Here is a 14,644-nt window from a genome sequence, read left to right as displayed (position 1 = left end):
AGTCATATAATGTCAAGGCCATAATATACAAAGCGAAAATTCACAGACATGACAAGACCGAGCATTCAAATGGTCCAGGGCTTCGGGCCACGAATCGACGGTTAGACCACGGCATCAAGTGGCGAGGCCAGACTGAGGTAGGAATTTCTTCATTAGGAGCCTTTTGGATTCTTTCTTGAAGAGGAACGTGGAAGGATTCGTCTTGAGTTCGGGGGTGGGGGGTGGTGGAGGGAAGGGAGTTCCAGATCCTTGGAGCCATACCAGAGAACGCACAATTGTAGGTCTTTTTTTTTTCTTGAATTTATGGGGTTTGAGTAATAGGATGCTGCCACCTCTGGAGTCTCTCGAACCACATGAGGGCACCAATTTCTGAACGAGTTATTGCGGAGTCTGGTAGTGGATGGCTTTGTGTGCCATGCATGCGATTTTTAAGTGTATCTGGGCTTCATAAGGAAGCCAATTAAGGGCTAATAGGTCCGGAGAGATGTGGTTGACTTTTTTTGAGCCAGTTATGAGCCTAGCAGCAGAATTGAGGGCAACCCTAAGAGGAGCCGTCTTCACTCTGAGCAAGCCTCACAGCCTAGCACTTCCATAGTCCAGCTTTGAAATCACTAGGGCTTGCACTTCAACCTTAAAGTCAGGAGCAGGAAGTTAGGGTTTGAATTTTCTGAGGATGTTGAGTTGGAAGTTCGCTCCTTTGATGAGGGAACTGATATGCTTCTGCATTTTAGGCTTTTGTCTAAAATGATCCCCTGAGGGGATGCCAAATCCAAGAGGTGAGGTCTACATTTCAAGGCAGTAATCTGAGACAGCCATTGGTCCATGTCCAGGGATTTTTTCTGGGGAGTGATTAGGAGGCACTCAGTTTTAAAGCATTAGGCTTCACGTGATTGAGTGTCTGCCAGCATTGTGTTTCCAACAGGATTAAGTTGAGGAATTGAACGTCCTCGGCGGAAGTGATCTTCAGGTAAAGTTGAGTATCGTCCGCGTACATGCGATAATGAATGTTGGATGATTTCAAGATTTCTGTCAGAGGCTCCATGAACAAGTTAAAGAGCCTGGGAGATAGTGCTGACCCTTGTGGAACTCCAAGAGTAACCGGGGCAGGTGAGACAGGGATTGTTTCACCTTGAAGCATTGTGATCTATTGTGAAGGAAAGAGGACAGTTAAGTGCAGGCCCAGACAACCCCATCCTGTGTTCCAGGAGGTCAGTTAGGTTATCATGTTTGACCGTATCAAAGGCTGACGACCGGTCACGTATGATCAAAAGGCAGGCCTCATTATTGTCCAACATTCTAAGTGCATCATCTACGATGTGCGTCAATGCTGACTCTGTACTATGGCCTGCGCGGAAACCAGATTGACAATATTCCAGGTGGTGGAAATGTTAGATGTGGTTACAGTACTGGGCGAGCACACATTTCTCCAGGTGCTTTGCCAAGGTGGAGATGTTCGAAATTGGCCAAAAGGTATGAAGATCCGTGGGATCCAAGGATGATTTCTTTAGAATCGGGGTAACTTGGCCCGCTTTAAGGCAATCAGGACTATCACCTTGACTGAGAGAAGCATTTACGATCCTAGTCCACAGTGTTAGTAGGGAGGATATGACTTCCGGGAACAGGTTCGCAGGTAGAGGGTCATTGTAATGATTAGAAGATTTCAAAGACAACAGGATTTTGCATATAGTGAGTTCATCAACCTTTTGGAACGAGCTCTAGGAAGCATTGTTTTTCGGGAGCACTCGGGTGATGGAGGGAGGTCTGTGGACTGTTCAACAGTAAAGGTCTGAAAGTAGATCAACGGGTTTAGAATTAACTTAGACCAATTCACCATGAATTCTGATGCCATTAGCCCGTCCTCTATTGTGTCGATCACTTGCAGAAAGGTTGCTGTCATATTCACCATGTATAAAAAGGCGGTGTCTGTGTACGTCAATATTATTATTATTTTTTTTAACTCTTTTATCACAGTCATAGCTGAGCAAGAATACTAACAGTACAATTGAAATGCACGGTGAGTACTACTACTAAGTTCAACCTGTTAAGGCAGAAATATAGAAAAAACAGGCCATAATAGTAGTGCCCTAACCTCGGTCCCATTTGGGACATGTAGTGAAAAGAATGGAATGTGAGCAGTTGAGCCGTCACTCATACAGAGTTGGACACTGGCCATGAGTTGGGAAATGCGTGCACGTCTGTGAGAAAAAAACTGGCGCTAAGGGGGGAGCTAAAAGGTGGCGCAGGTGCATGTATTCGGTGTGTAGGCGGGACAGGGGCAGGCTGCGGGCACCTGAGCAGGCTGGGGGGTCAGTAGGGGGGCTGCAAGCTGTAGGGTCCATCCTCGATAATGCAGAGAGGTGGCATTGTGTCTTAGTGCTCTAATAGGGGGCACTGACGCATTTAATATCACATGCTATGGCGGGTTGGTTTGGTTGTGAGGAGGCATATAGTTTTAGGCTTGATCATCTTAGGGGTGAATCCACCCACAGTAGTTCCCAGAATTGTGTGATCATTTAGTCCTGAGCTGTGATTATGAGCTTCTTGCAGAGGTGACGTGCCTCTTCCTAACTGAGATTAGAACTTTTGCCCTCTCCCCAATGCAGCATTGTTGTGTACTATTGGGAGAGTGAAGGGAGCTGGGGGGCTCTCCATCGTAGCGTAAGGGTACGTTTCACCAGTAAAAGGGCCAGATTCACAAATCGAGCTCATACCACCTGCGTCTTCTTTTGCTTATATATATCCCTAGGGCAGTGGCTGCCCAGTCATTCAAGTGTGGGAGTTCAAAGACTGTTGTGAGGGCTTCATGGACTGTGCACCAGTGATGCATGGGGGGGGGGGGTTCTTCATCTATTGTGTGCCACTGATGTCGGAGGAGGGGCAACAATTGGCCATAAACCAGGAACTGGCCCAGAGGGATATCAGGGTCCTGTTGCAATTGATCGGAGGTTAGTAAGTAATGTTCTAGGAATAGATCTCCTACTGTGTGGAATGACCTGTCGTGCCAGGCAGCTAGGTCCCTGGCTGTGAAAAAACCCAGAAATTGCAGCAGACCTCGAAGGGGAATATTTGGTGCATAGGGTAAAACCTGGTGTGTCATTTGAAGGATTTGACTAAGGCATTTGCGGGCCACCCCGACGTGCGAGGAAATGGCAGAGCATATCAGGCGATAGTGACACGTCTCCCAAACCGGTCTCATGCAAGTCAATTCCAGCTGGGCTGCAAGGTAGTACGACTCAAAGGATGGGGCTCCAAGTCAGCCTTTCCCTACTTGTGGTTGGAGTTCGCCAAGAGTGATGGGGCATCATTTGCCATCCCACTACAATTCTCCCAGCAATGAGTCCAGCTCATGGAAAAAGATTTGGGGGACGTTTATAGGTACGTTGGCAAAATAATATAGTAATTTGGGGAAAGATTACCATTTTAGAGGGCTATTTGCCCATTAGTGCAGAGGGTAAACGCTTTCAGAATTTGGTTTGAGATGTAAATGGCTGTGAGCACACGTTGTTAATCCCCTTCAAATAAATTGTTTTGGGAGTGATGTAGGTAGATTCCTAGGTAGGGGACTGTTTCCTCATCCCAAGACAGTTAGGTGGTTCCCAGCCGCAGTGCCCCGGTGGTGAATCATGGAAAAGTGGGAAAATACATGATTTCATCCAGTTCACCCTCAGGTCAGCCACCACCTCAAATGCCCATGGAGTGGCAGATATTGCTTCAGTGCCGACATACAAAAACTCATTCTAGACATCACACAAAAAGGAAATTTAGACAGTTTCCAGATTCAGAAAGAATTCATATTTCTGAACAAACAATTCCCTAGAACACCAGTAATTTACATGCTCCCCAAAATACACAAAGATGTGACTGTACCTCCTGGACGCCCCATTGTGTCGGGTTGCGGCTCAATACTGGAACCCCTTGGCCAATATGTCGACTTCTTAATTAAGAACTTTATACCTAAGACACTCTGGGCATGATTAACAAGGTAGAAAAATCTCCCTTTGATCCCTAACCAAGTATCTTATGTGCATTGGACGTAGAGTGCTAATACACCAATATTCCATAAGATGAGGGCTTAAAGATCATCGAGACAGTCCTTGAGTCAAGGACCCACCCACATGCAGTTCCAACTTGTTTCATTCTAACACTGCTAGAACTTTGCCTTACCCGCAACCTTTTCCAATTCGATGGGGACTTTTTTTTCCAACAGATTAAAGGGAATTCTATGGGAGCAGTTTTTGCTCCTAACTTTGCAATACTCTTGATGGACCATCTAGCAATAGAAGTGATCATGTCCCATTCAAAGCCTATCATCCACAAATTAGCCACGGGGCCGTTACATTGACGACCTCTTCATGACTTGGCATAGCTATAAGAACACCCTCATTGAATTTATCGATTGGCTCAATAAGCACTGCTGTGGATTGAAATGTTCACTGTCCCATAGTTGGTGGCACATTGCTTTCCTCGACCTATTGACCTGATCTTCCCCATAGGGGCCTCTTCACAAACCTGTTCCACAAACCCACTGAGAAAAACACCCTCCTTGCTTACACAAGTCATCACCTCCGTGCCCTGAGATTCATTACTTTTTTCACAATTCCTTCGTCTCCCACGGAACTGTTCCCTCAAACAAGACAAGAACAAGAACTACAAGCAAGGGGTTATCCAAATAGGCTGGTGAGACAATCAATCAAGAGGGCTTGGTATTGCCCTAGGGAAGCACTCTTAAGACCGAACCCCCAAAAAAACAATGGCTGCATGGGCTGTGTAACTACGTTCTCCCCCGCTGCTAATCAGGTTAAGAACTGCATACTGAAATACTGACCAGTAACAAATGCAGGCGAATTAAACTTGGATAGGTCATTGTCTGCATTCCGTAAAAGCATTAATATCAAAGATCACTTAATGAGGGCAAGTCTCCCAACAACCAAATCTACACTTACGTGACTAGAAATGTGGGGTTTGGCCCCCGGTTTGGATCATTTCAAATGTGGAAATTGTAAGGTCTGCCCATTTACAATTGATACAAAACATTTCTTGTACAATAACATTAACATTGTAATGAATCAATTTTCTAACTGCAATACCATGAACGTTATATATGCCTTCAATTGCCCTTGCGAGTTGATCTATATAGAGCAAACCACGCAAAAAGTACATATTCGAATCTGCCAACACAGGACCCCCATATGCTGCGAAGTGAGCAATGAACCACTGGTGGAGCACTTCAAATTCAAAGGCAATACAGAAAATGATTGGGTGGGGGTTTGATGCACAAGTTACTACTTGTGTAACAATATATCTGCAAGAGACATTAGTTAGTGATAGATTCCTTACCTTTTAATATCCCCAAGCGTCAGACTGGATCCAGAAAGTTTTGCTTAGCAGTACCCCTGCGCGTCAGTAGGTGGCATCGTGCAGCTCTGCGTCCGTCGCTGGCGTCGTATGCGCCGAGATGACGTCACGGAGACTACTTAGGCGCCACCCATGCGTGCGGACGCCAGTTCTGTACACGACTTTCCATGCCGAAAAGCAGAGCCATGCAAGAAACTGACCATTGGTGCATAAAACTAGGGTCCTAAAAGGGGATGACCGTAACCCTAGTAATCAGTTTGTAGAATGGGGAGGATGGGTGGGGTGGTAAGGAATCCATCAAAAACTAATGTCTCTTACAGATATATCGTTACACAAGTAGTAACTTGTGCATCTGAAAGAGACATATGATAGATTCCTTACCTTAGAATAGATACCCCAGCAATATCAACCCCGGTGGTGGGTCTGCGGACAGGATTACACCAGAAAGTCACGGAGCACAGAACGGCCAAAGAAGCCGTCTCTCCAGACCTGACTGTCAAGGCAGTAGTGTTTGGTAAACGTGTGCAGCGAGGCCCACGTAGCTGCCTGACTAATGCCCTGCAGGGGAACGCCGCATCCCAAGGCAGTAGTGGCTGCAGTCTCCCTGGTCGAATGGACACGGAACCCTATAGAAGGCTCCTTCTTGGCCAAGGAGTAACATGATTTGATGCACAGAACCACCCACCGGGAAATGGCCCGTTTGTGCACAGCCCGACCTTTTTTGGCGCCCAAGTAGCCAACAAAGAGCTGATCATCCACCCGGAACTGTTGTGTACCCTGCAGATAAAAAACAATCGCACATTTTGGGTCCAGACAGTGGAGCCTCCCCTCCTCCCTGGAAGGATGCGGAGGCGGAAAGGAGGTGGGCAAAGTGATGGTATGCCCGATGTGGAAGGGCTTGACAACCTTTGGCAAGAAAGAAGGATGGGTCCTTAACCACTTGGATGCTAATGACAAGGGTAACTCGTCATGGAGTGCCCATTCATTTCAATGGAAATTACATGGAAGCGCTGCAAGTAACTTAGCATCCAAGTTTAAAACCACCTTGTCCGGATGAACAGAAAGGAAAGGAGGTTAAGAAGAAAGAGCCTGGAGCTCACTCACTCTTCTGGCAGAGGTGATAGCCACCAGGAAAGCCGTCTTCAGAGTAAGAAGACGTAAAGGACAGTTATGAAGAGGCTCATAGGGAGCACACATCAGAAAAGTCAAGACAAGATTTAAGTCCCATTGAGGCATTATGAAAGGCACGGGAGGAAACGTGTGTGTAATGCCTTTGAAAAAGCGTTTAACAACCGAGGACTTAAAAAGAGAAGGCTGATCAGGAAGCCTCAGGAAGGCAGAAATGGCAGAAAGATAGCCTTTGATAGTGCCCAGAGCAGAGCCCTGCTGGGCCAAAGATAGGAGAAACAGAAGAACCTCAGAAAGAGGGTCCAAAAGGGGATCCACAGCCTTTGCTGTGCACCACGCCACAAATTTGTTCCATTGGCAGGCATATACCGTTTTAGTGGAGGGACGCCTGGCTGCCAGAATGACATTACAGACTTCGGGAGGAAGGTCGAAAGCAGTCAACTGTCGCTGCTCAATCTTCACGCATGGAGATGGAGGCTGGACAGGTTCGGGTGGAGAACCGTCCCCTGCTGCGACAGAAGATCCTCCCGAAGAGGTAGACGGATCTATGCTCATACTGAGTAGCTCGGGTACTCTTCGAGCCCAGTCCGCCCGGTCACGCCTCATCTTCTTCAGCACTCTGGGCAGAATCGGTATAGGCAGAAAAGCGTACAGTAGACCGCAGCTCCACTCGAGACGAAAAGCGTCTCCGAGAAAGTGCCGCTTTGGAAATTCCGACGCGCAGAACTGAAGATATTGCACTGTCTCTTCGGTGGCAAATAGATCTAACCAAGGCTCTCCCCACTGCAGAAAGAGACCTTGCATCATGTCCGAGTTCAGGCGCCATTCGTGATCCATCAAGCACTGGAGTCTGAGTTTGTCCGCCCTGGCACTCAGAGAACCTGCCAGGTGTTGAACCACCAAGGTAATGCCTTGATGTTCTAGCCATGTCCAGAGGCGCAGAGCCTCCTGACATAGAGACCAGGAACCCACCCCGCCCTGTTTGTTGCAATACCACATGGCGGTGGTGTTGTCCGTGAACACCTGCACTATACTTCCCCGGACAGAAGGAAGGAATGCCTTCAGTGCAAGTCGGATCGCTCGCAGCTCCAGAAGGTTTATATGGAGCCGGGACTCTGCCGGAGACCAGAGTCCTTTGATATCCAACTATTCCAAGTGGCCTACCCATCCCAGGAGGGATGAATCCGTCACCACCGTGTGCTCCGTTTGGGGAAGGGAGAGGATCTGCCATTGACCCAATCGCGATTCGTGAGCCACCACTGCAGATGTCGTGCAGTACCCTCCGAGTTCTGGACATGGTCGGACAGGTTGCCCTGATGCTGTGCCCACTGGAACTTCAGGTTGCACTGCACAACCTGCATATGCCATCCGGCATGTCGCACTAGCAGGATGCAGGAGGCCATCAGGGTCAGAAGCCAGAGGTCCATCCTGACGGAAACTCAGGATAGAGGCTGAAAGATCGGAATCATAGCCTGAATATCCCGGACTCGCTGCTCCGGAGGATAAACCCGAAGCTGGGTTGACTCCAGAACCGCTCCGATGAAGGGGAGCTTCTGAGAGGGACTCCGGTGCGACTTTTGGCACGTTCGTGAACACCCGAGGGGAACTGGTAAGGCCGAAGAGAAGCACGGTAAACTGAACATGCTCATGGCCTACCGTGAACAGCAGGTAACGCCAGTGGGCCAGCAGGACAGGGATGTGAAAATAGGCGTCCTTCAAGTCCAAAGCTACCATCCAGTCTCCAGGGTCGAGAACAGCCAAGACCTGAGCCTGGGTGAGCATCTTAAACTGCTCCTTCCGGAGGAAGCGATTCAAGTCCCGGAGGTCCAAGCTAGGACGCACGACGTATGCGCCGAGATGACGTCACGAAGACTACTTAGGCGCCACCCATGCGTGCGGACGCCAGTTCTGTACATGACTTTCCATGCCGAAAAGCAGAGCCATGCAAGAAACTGACCATTGGTGCATAAAACTAGGGTCCTAAAAGGGGATGACCGTAACCCTAGTAATCAGTTTGTAGAATGGGGAGGATGGGTGGGGTGGTAAGGAATCCATCAAAAACTAATGTCGCTTACAGATATATCGTTACACAAGTAGTAACTTGTGCATCTGAAAGAGACATATGATAGATTCCTTACCTTAGAATAGATACCCGAGCAATATCAACCCCGGTGGTGGGTCTGCGGACAGGATTACACCAGAAAGTCACGGAGCACAGAACGGCCAAAGAAGCCGTCTCTCCAGACCTGACTGTCAAGGCAGTAGTGTTTGGTAAACGTGTGCAGCGAGGCCCACGTAGCTGCCTGACTAATGCCCTGCAGGGGAACGCCGCATCCCAAGGCAGTAGTGGCTGCAGTCTCCCTGGTCGAATGGACACGGAACCCTATAGAAGGCTCCTTCTTGGCCAAGGAGTAACATGATTTGATGCACAGAACCACCCACCGGGAAATGGCCCGTTTGTGCACAGCCCGACCTTTTTTGGCGCCCAAGTAGCCAACAAAGAGCTGATCATCCACCCGGAACTGTTGTGTACCCTGCAGATAAAAAACAATTGCACATTTTGGGTCCAGACAGTGGAGCCTCCCCTCCTCCCTGGAAGGATGCGGAGGCGGAAAGGAGGTGGGCAAAGTGATGGTATGCCCGATGTGGAAGGGCCTGACAACCTTTGGCAAGAAAGAAGGATGGGTCCTTAACCACTTGGATGCTAATGACAAGGGTAACTCGTCATGGAGTGCCCATTCATTTCAATGGAAATTACATGGAAGCGCTGCAAGTAACTTAGCATCCAAGTTTAAAACCACCTTGTCTGGATGAACAGAAAGGAAAGGAGGTTAAGAAGAAAGAGCCCGGAGCTCACTCACTCTTCTGGCAGAGGTGATAGCCACCAGGAAAGCCGTCTTCAGAGTAAGAAGACGTAAAGGACAGTTATGAAGAGGCTCATAGGGAGCACACATCAGAAAAGTCAAGACAAGATTTAAGTCCCATTGAGGCATTATGAAAGGCACGGGAGGAAACGTGTGTGTAATGCCTTTGAGAAAGCGTTTAACAACCGAGGATTTAAAAAGAGAAGGCTGATCAGGAAGCCTCAGGAAGGCAGAAATGGCAGAAAGATAGCCTTTGATAGTGCCCAGAGCAGAGCCCTGCTGGGCCAAAGATAGGAGAAACAAAAGAACCTCAGAAAGAGGGGCCAAAAGGGGATCCACAGCCTTTGCTGTGCACCACGCCACAAATTTGTTCCATTGGCAGGCATATACCGTTTTAGTGGAGGGACGCCTGGCTGCCAGAATGACATTACAGACTTCGGGAGGAAGGTCGAAAGCAGTCAACTGTCGCTGCTCAATCTTCACGCATGGAGATGAAGGCTGGACAGGTTCGGGTGGAGAACCGTCCCCTGCTGCGACAGAAGATCCTCCCGAAGAGGTAGACGGATCGATGCTCTAACTGAGTAGCTCGGGTACTCGAGTACTCTTCGAGCCCAGTCCGCCCGGTCACGCCTCATCTTCTTCAGCACTCTGGGCAGAAGCGGTATAGGCAGAAAAGCGTACAGTAGACCGCAGCTCCACTCGAGACGAAAAGCGTCTCCGAGAAAGTGCCGCTTTGGAAATTCCGACGCGCAGAACTGAAGATATTGCACGTTCTCTTCGGTGGCAAATAGATCTAACCAAGGCTCTCCCCACTGCAGAAAGAGACCTTGCATCATGTCCGAGTTCAGGCGCCATTCGTGATCCATCAAGCACTGGAGTCTGAGTTTGTCCGCCCTGGCACTCAGAGAACCTGTCAGGTGTTGAACCACCAAGGTAATGCCTTGATGTTCCAGCCATGTCCAGAGGCGCAGAGCCTCCTGACAGAGACCAGGAACCCACCCCGCCCTGTTTGTTGCAATACCACATGGCGGTGGTGTTGTCCGTGAACACCTGCACTATACTTCCCCGGACAGAAGGAAGGAATGCCTTCAGTGCAAGTCGGATCGCTCGCAGCTCCAGAAGGTTTATATGGAGCCGGGACTCTGCCGGAGACCAGAGTCCTTTGATCTCCAACTATTCCAAGTGGCCTCCCCATCCCAGGAGGGACGAATCCGTCACCACCGTGTGCTCCGTTTGGGGAAGGGAGAGGATCTGCCATTGACCCAATCGCGATTCGTGAGCCACCACTGCAGATGTCGTGCAGTACCCTCCGAGTTCTGGACATGGTCGGACAGGTTGCCCTGATGCTGTGCCCACTGGAACTTCAGGTTGCACTGCACAACCTGCATATGCCATCCGGCATGTCGCACTAGCAGGATGCAGGAGGCCATCAGGGTCAGGAGCCAGAGGTCCATCCTGACGGAAACTCAGGATAGAGGCTGAAAGATCGGAATCATAGCCTGAATATCCCGGACTCGCTGCTCCGGAGGATAAACCCGAAGCTGGGTTGACTCCAGAACCGCTCCGATGAAGGGGAGCTTCTGAGAGGGACTCCGGTGCGACTTTTGGCACGTTCGTGAACACCCGAGGGGCACTGGTAAGGCCGAAGAGAAGCACGGTAAACTGAACATGCTCATGGCCTACCGTGAACAGCAGGTAACGCCGGTGGGCCAGCAGGACAGGGATGTGAAAATAGGCGTCCTTCAAGTCCAAAGCTACCATCCAGTCTCCAGGGTCGAGAACAGCCAAGACCTGAGCCAGGGTGAGCATCTTGAACTGCTCCTTCCGGAGGAAGCGATTCAAGTCCCGGAGGTCCAAGCTAGGACGCAGACCTCCTTTGTCCTTCTTGGGGACCAGAAAGTAGTGGGAATAGCAACCACTCCCTACTTCTAGCCCAGGAACGTACTCAATGCCCCCCTTGGCCAAGAGGGCCGCAACTTCCTGTTGGAGAAGAGGCAAATGATCCCCCGACATGCGGTGGCACTGAGGTGGCTTGGCCGGAGGGAAGGACAGAAAGGGGAGTGTGTAACCTTGGCTGATTATCTGCAGCACCCACTTGTCTGATGTAATTTCGATCAACAATCAATAAACCCTGTCCTTTGGGCGTTAATAATGTCAGTATATCTTGTAACAGACCAGTGACATGTTCATGATCTCTGTTACACTCCCCTATCCACTGTCTTTTCTTCAGGGGTATTTACTGCAATACGTCCAATACTCTTTAGAAAGTTAAAAAGAAAACATATTGGCCAACAACTCTTGACAGTCGCCTAGAACAACAATATAGGATGCCTGAGACCTTAATCCATACAGAGCATCCACCGAATAAGCTTGAAAGCAGACAGATTTCTGCAAAAAAATGTGTACAGAACAGAATGACACCTCACGGGAACACCACCCTCGGGGAAACTGGCAAGTACTCACCAGACTGGGCCCCTTTCTCATCACTGGTCGTCATTCAGTTCAAAAGAAAAGAAAAGTGTGTCCAAACAAAAACCAAGAAGTGAAAAAGAACGTGGTAGCAGAACCAGTAAATCTGCTTGTGACAGATAGATGTGATTAAAATCAACAGGCACATCTATTCGCAATTTTATTCCTTGATATTAGGCGTGGACTGTTGAATTAAAAAGGCTGGTAGCTACCATCGCATACCATTACCTATCGCCAACATGTTTCTCTGCCTCAATGTTTTTGGCAGATTTGTCAGGGCTACACACCTTGTTGCCACACCACTGTTGGACACTCTGTTCTATGTCGACCTCAGGCAACCTGCTTCATCTATACCAGCTGCCGAGGGACCAGAGCATATAATAATACTCCGGGAGTGAGTTTCTCTTGTTATAGTCACAGACAAACCGATTGTACTAATCAATCGTGTGCTTTCCACCGGAGCGCGTTGTCTCCTTCTGTTCCAACGCGCTCCGGTGGAAAGCGGAGTATTTGTGACGAGGAGGGACGGATGGAGGAGGGACGGATGGAAATACTGGACGACTTAGTACAGACTAAACACGTATATGTTCCCTCACCGTCTCTCTCCTCACAGCAACCCGGGATTGCATTGTTTGGACAGCCAGACACTGAAACAGGACCGTGTTTCTTTATTTGGGCCGAGTTCGCAGGAGTCCCCTTTGAGAAGTTTGCCTGGTATATGATGTTCACTATTCTAGTGAGCACCTTGCACCAGTCCAAACAACCCTTATGGTGATGGTTGTTAAGTCGACCTTATAGACCAGCTATCCTAGGGGTAGCATGGACAAAAGTAGTCTTAGGCTAAACTCAAGAGGGCATGTGAAGCCAGCTGTTTTGCCATATGCAAACCTTTTAATACCAAATGAAAGGACACCACACAGTTTATATATTCAAAATATATATGTATTTATTTCTAAATCAATCCCGTTACCTCTTTATGAGCACAGGAGCACAGCGCATAACAAGTAACTTATTATAACATACAAAAGTTGCACAAATATGGATAGGCCCTGGTGGCCCGTTAAACCATATACTAAAATAGTGGTATAAGAACCACATCACGAACAATGGTAAGGCCTAGGGCCTTGGGAATCGCTGGGGCTACAGTTGTTGGAAGCAGGAGGCCCACAGGATGCGGGTGAAGTGTCTAAATGCACACGCGTGCACACATAGTGAGGTTCCGTGACGATTTTACTCGTGTTTATAACATTGTCGTAAATACATAATTTTGGTATCAGTGAACCGCAAATGATCCATTTAGTGCATCCTGGTGTTTTCGCTATGCTACGAGCTAGAGCACTCCAGTTACAAACACATTTCTGTTCTACCCGTGGCATCCATTTTAGAAACACGGAAGCCATTTTGTATTCCTTGCCCTCACATAGTCAATGGACACGCAATGATCTCTTTTTCATTAAAGGACACGTAGGCTTTAACCGGCAATTCACCTTGCTAGTGACACGTGCACCTTAGGCCAGCAACGCTGTAGCAGCATGACTCGGCAAGAACTGCCTCCCCAGCCTGAGGCCAGTCCTGCTATACTGGTTCTTGTGTTCGTTGGCCTGATCATGATTAGGCGGCCGAAGCTGGTAACCGTGCCCATTTACGACCCACAAACATTTCTTATCCTGTCTTTCTATCTTCTACACCTGGCTCTGCTCCTTTCCTTCTGGGCCTTTATTAGGGGGAGGTAACGAAATTTACGATGAGGCGGTCCGGGTCTTGAATGAAGAATTGACATGGGATTATGATGGACTAGTGGGAACCCCTCATTCGTAATGTTTTGACATCAGATACTGTTGACGATTCCTGTGCAACGCCAAATATTTATTGTTTAAGACACGAATATTTAGAACTGTGGTAACATGTAAAGAATTTGCCTGAAGCCCAATATTTAGTATATAAGGAGCAATCCTCTTTGTACAAATCGAACAGGCTCCTAGACACTGCCCATGTGTAGTTTCTGTGACTTCTGTGTCCCTGCAGTAATAAACCTTTGGTCTTTGACGCCACCATCGAGAAGCCCGTGTTTCTGTTTGTTTGTGTACCAAGACAGGTTGAACTCCGGGGTCTTCGGGTGTTGTCCCTGACACCTCTGGACGTAACAAAAAAGTCCAGAACTCCATTTGGCGCCCAACTCGGGGCGACGTCATTCGGTACCGGTCCAAAAGCCTGAAGAGTTCGAGGAGCTTCGTGTGAAGATTTCAGAGGGAGGCGCCCCACTTCATCGATCCCGGCATATCGCAAAAGTGGCCCCGACGTCCTCTTCCACGAGGGTTCCCGTTCAGACGGCTGCAGTGCTCCGTTGCCTTGACCGTCGCCCTGTCTTGGACCCGAGGTGCAGTCCTCAGTACGGCGAGACGTGACGGGTTTCTCCTTGGTGACGTCTTCAGTGCCTCAGTTAAGTATTCAGTGGTTGCCAGTTAAATATTTTGTAAGGATTGCTCCTGTTTGGATAATCCTTTTAGTTCTCAGTTCAGTTCAGTTCTGTAAGGTTATCACTGGTTATTCTGGTTACGATAATCATTCTGTTCAGTTCAGGTATCGATACATTTGTCAGTTCTGGTAGGCCTAAGTGCGTGGTTCGAGGGCGCATCTTTTCTGTTTGTGTCTTGTTTGTCTTGTGTTCCGGATTATAAAATGGTAAGTCGGAAAAATTGTATGTTGTCTTGTTTTAGTTGCAACAGTGATTCCCGGTTGGAGGACTCGTGTTTGGTTCCTCCGATTGGAACTCCCCTTTATGATCTATATTGCAAATTTGGTGTGGGCCCTATCTCTTATAATGAGGT

The sequence above is a fragment of the Lissotriton helveticus genome, chromosome 2_1, assembly GCF_964261635.1.
Source record: "Lissotriton helveticus chromosome 2_1, aLisHel1.1, whole genome shotgun sequence".
NCBI classification, from domain to species: Eukaryota; Metazoa; Chordata; class Amphibia; order Caudata; family Salamandridae; genus Lissotriton; species Lissotriton helveticus.
Note: the sequence above shows the minus strand (reverse complement) of the source record.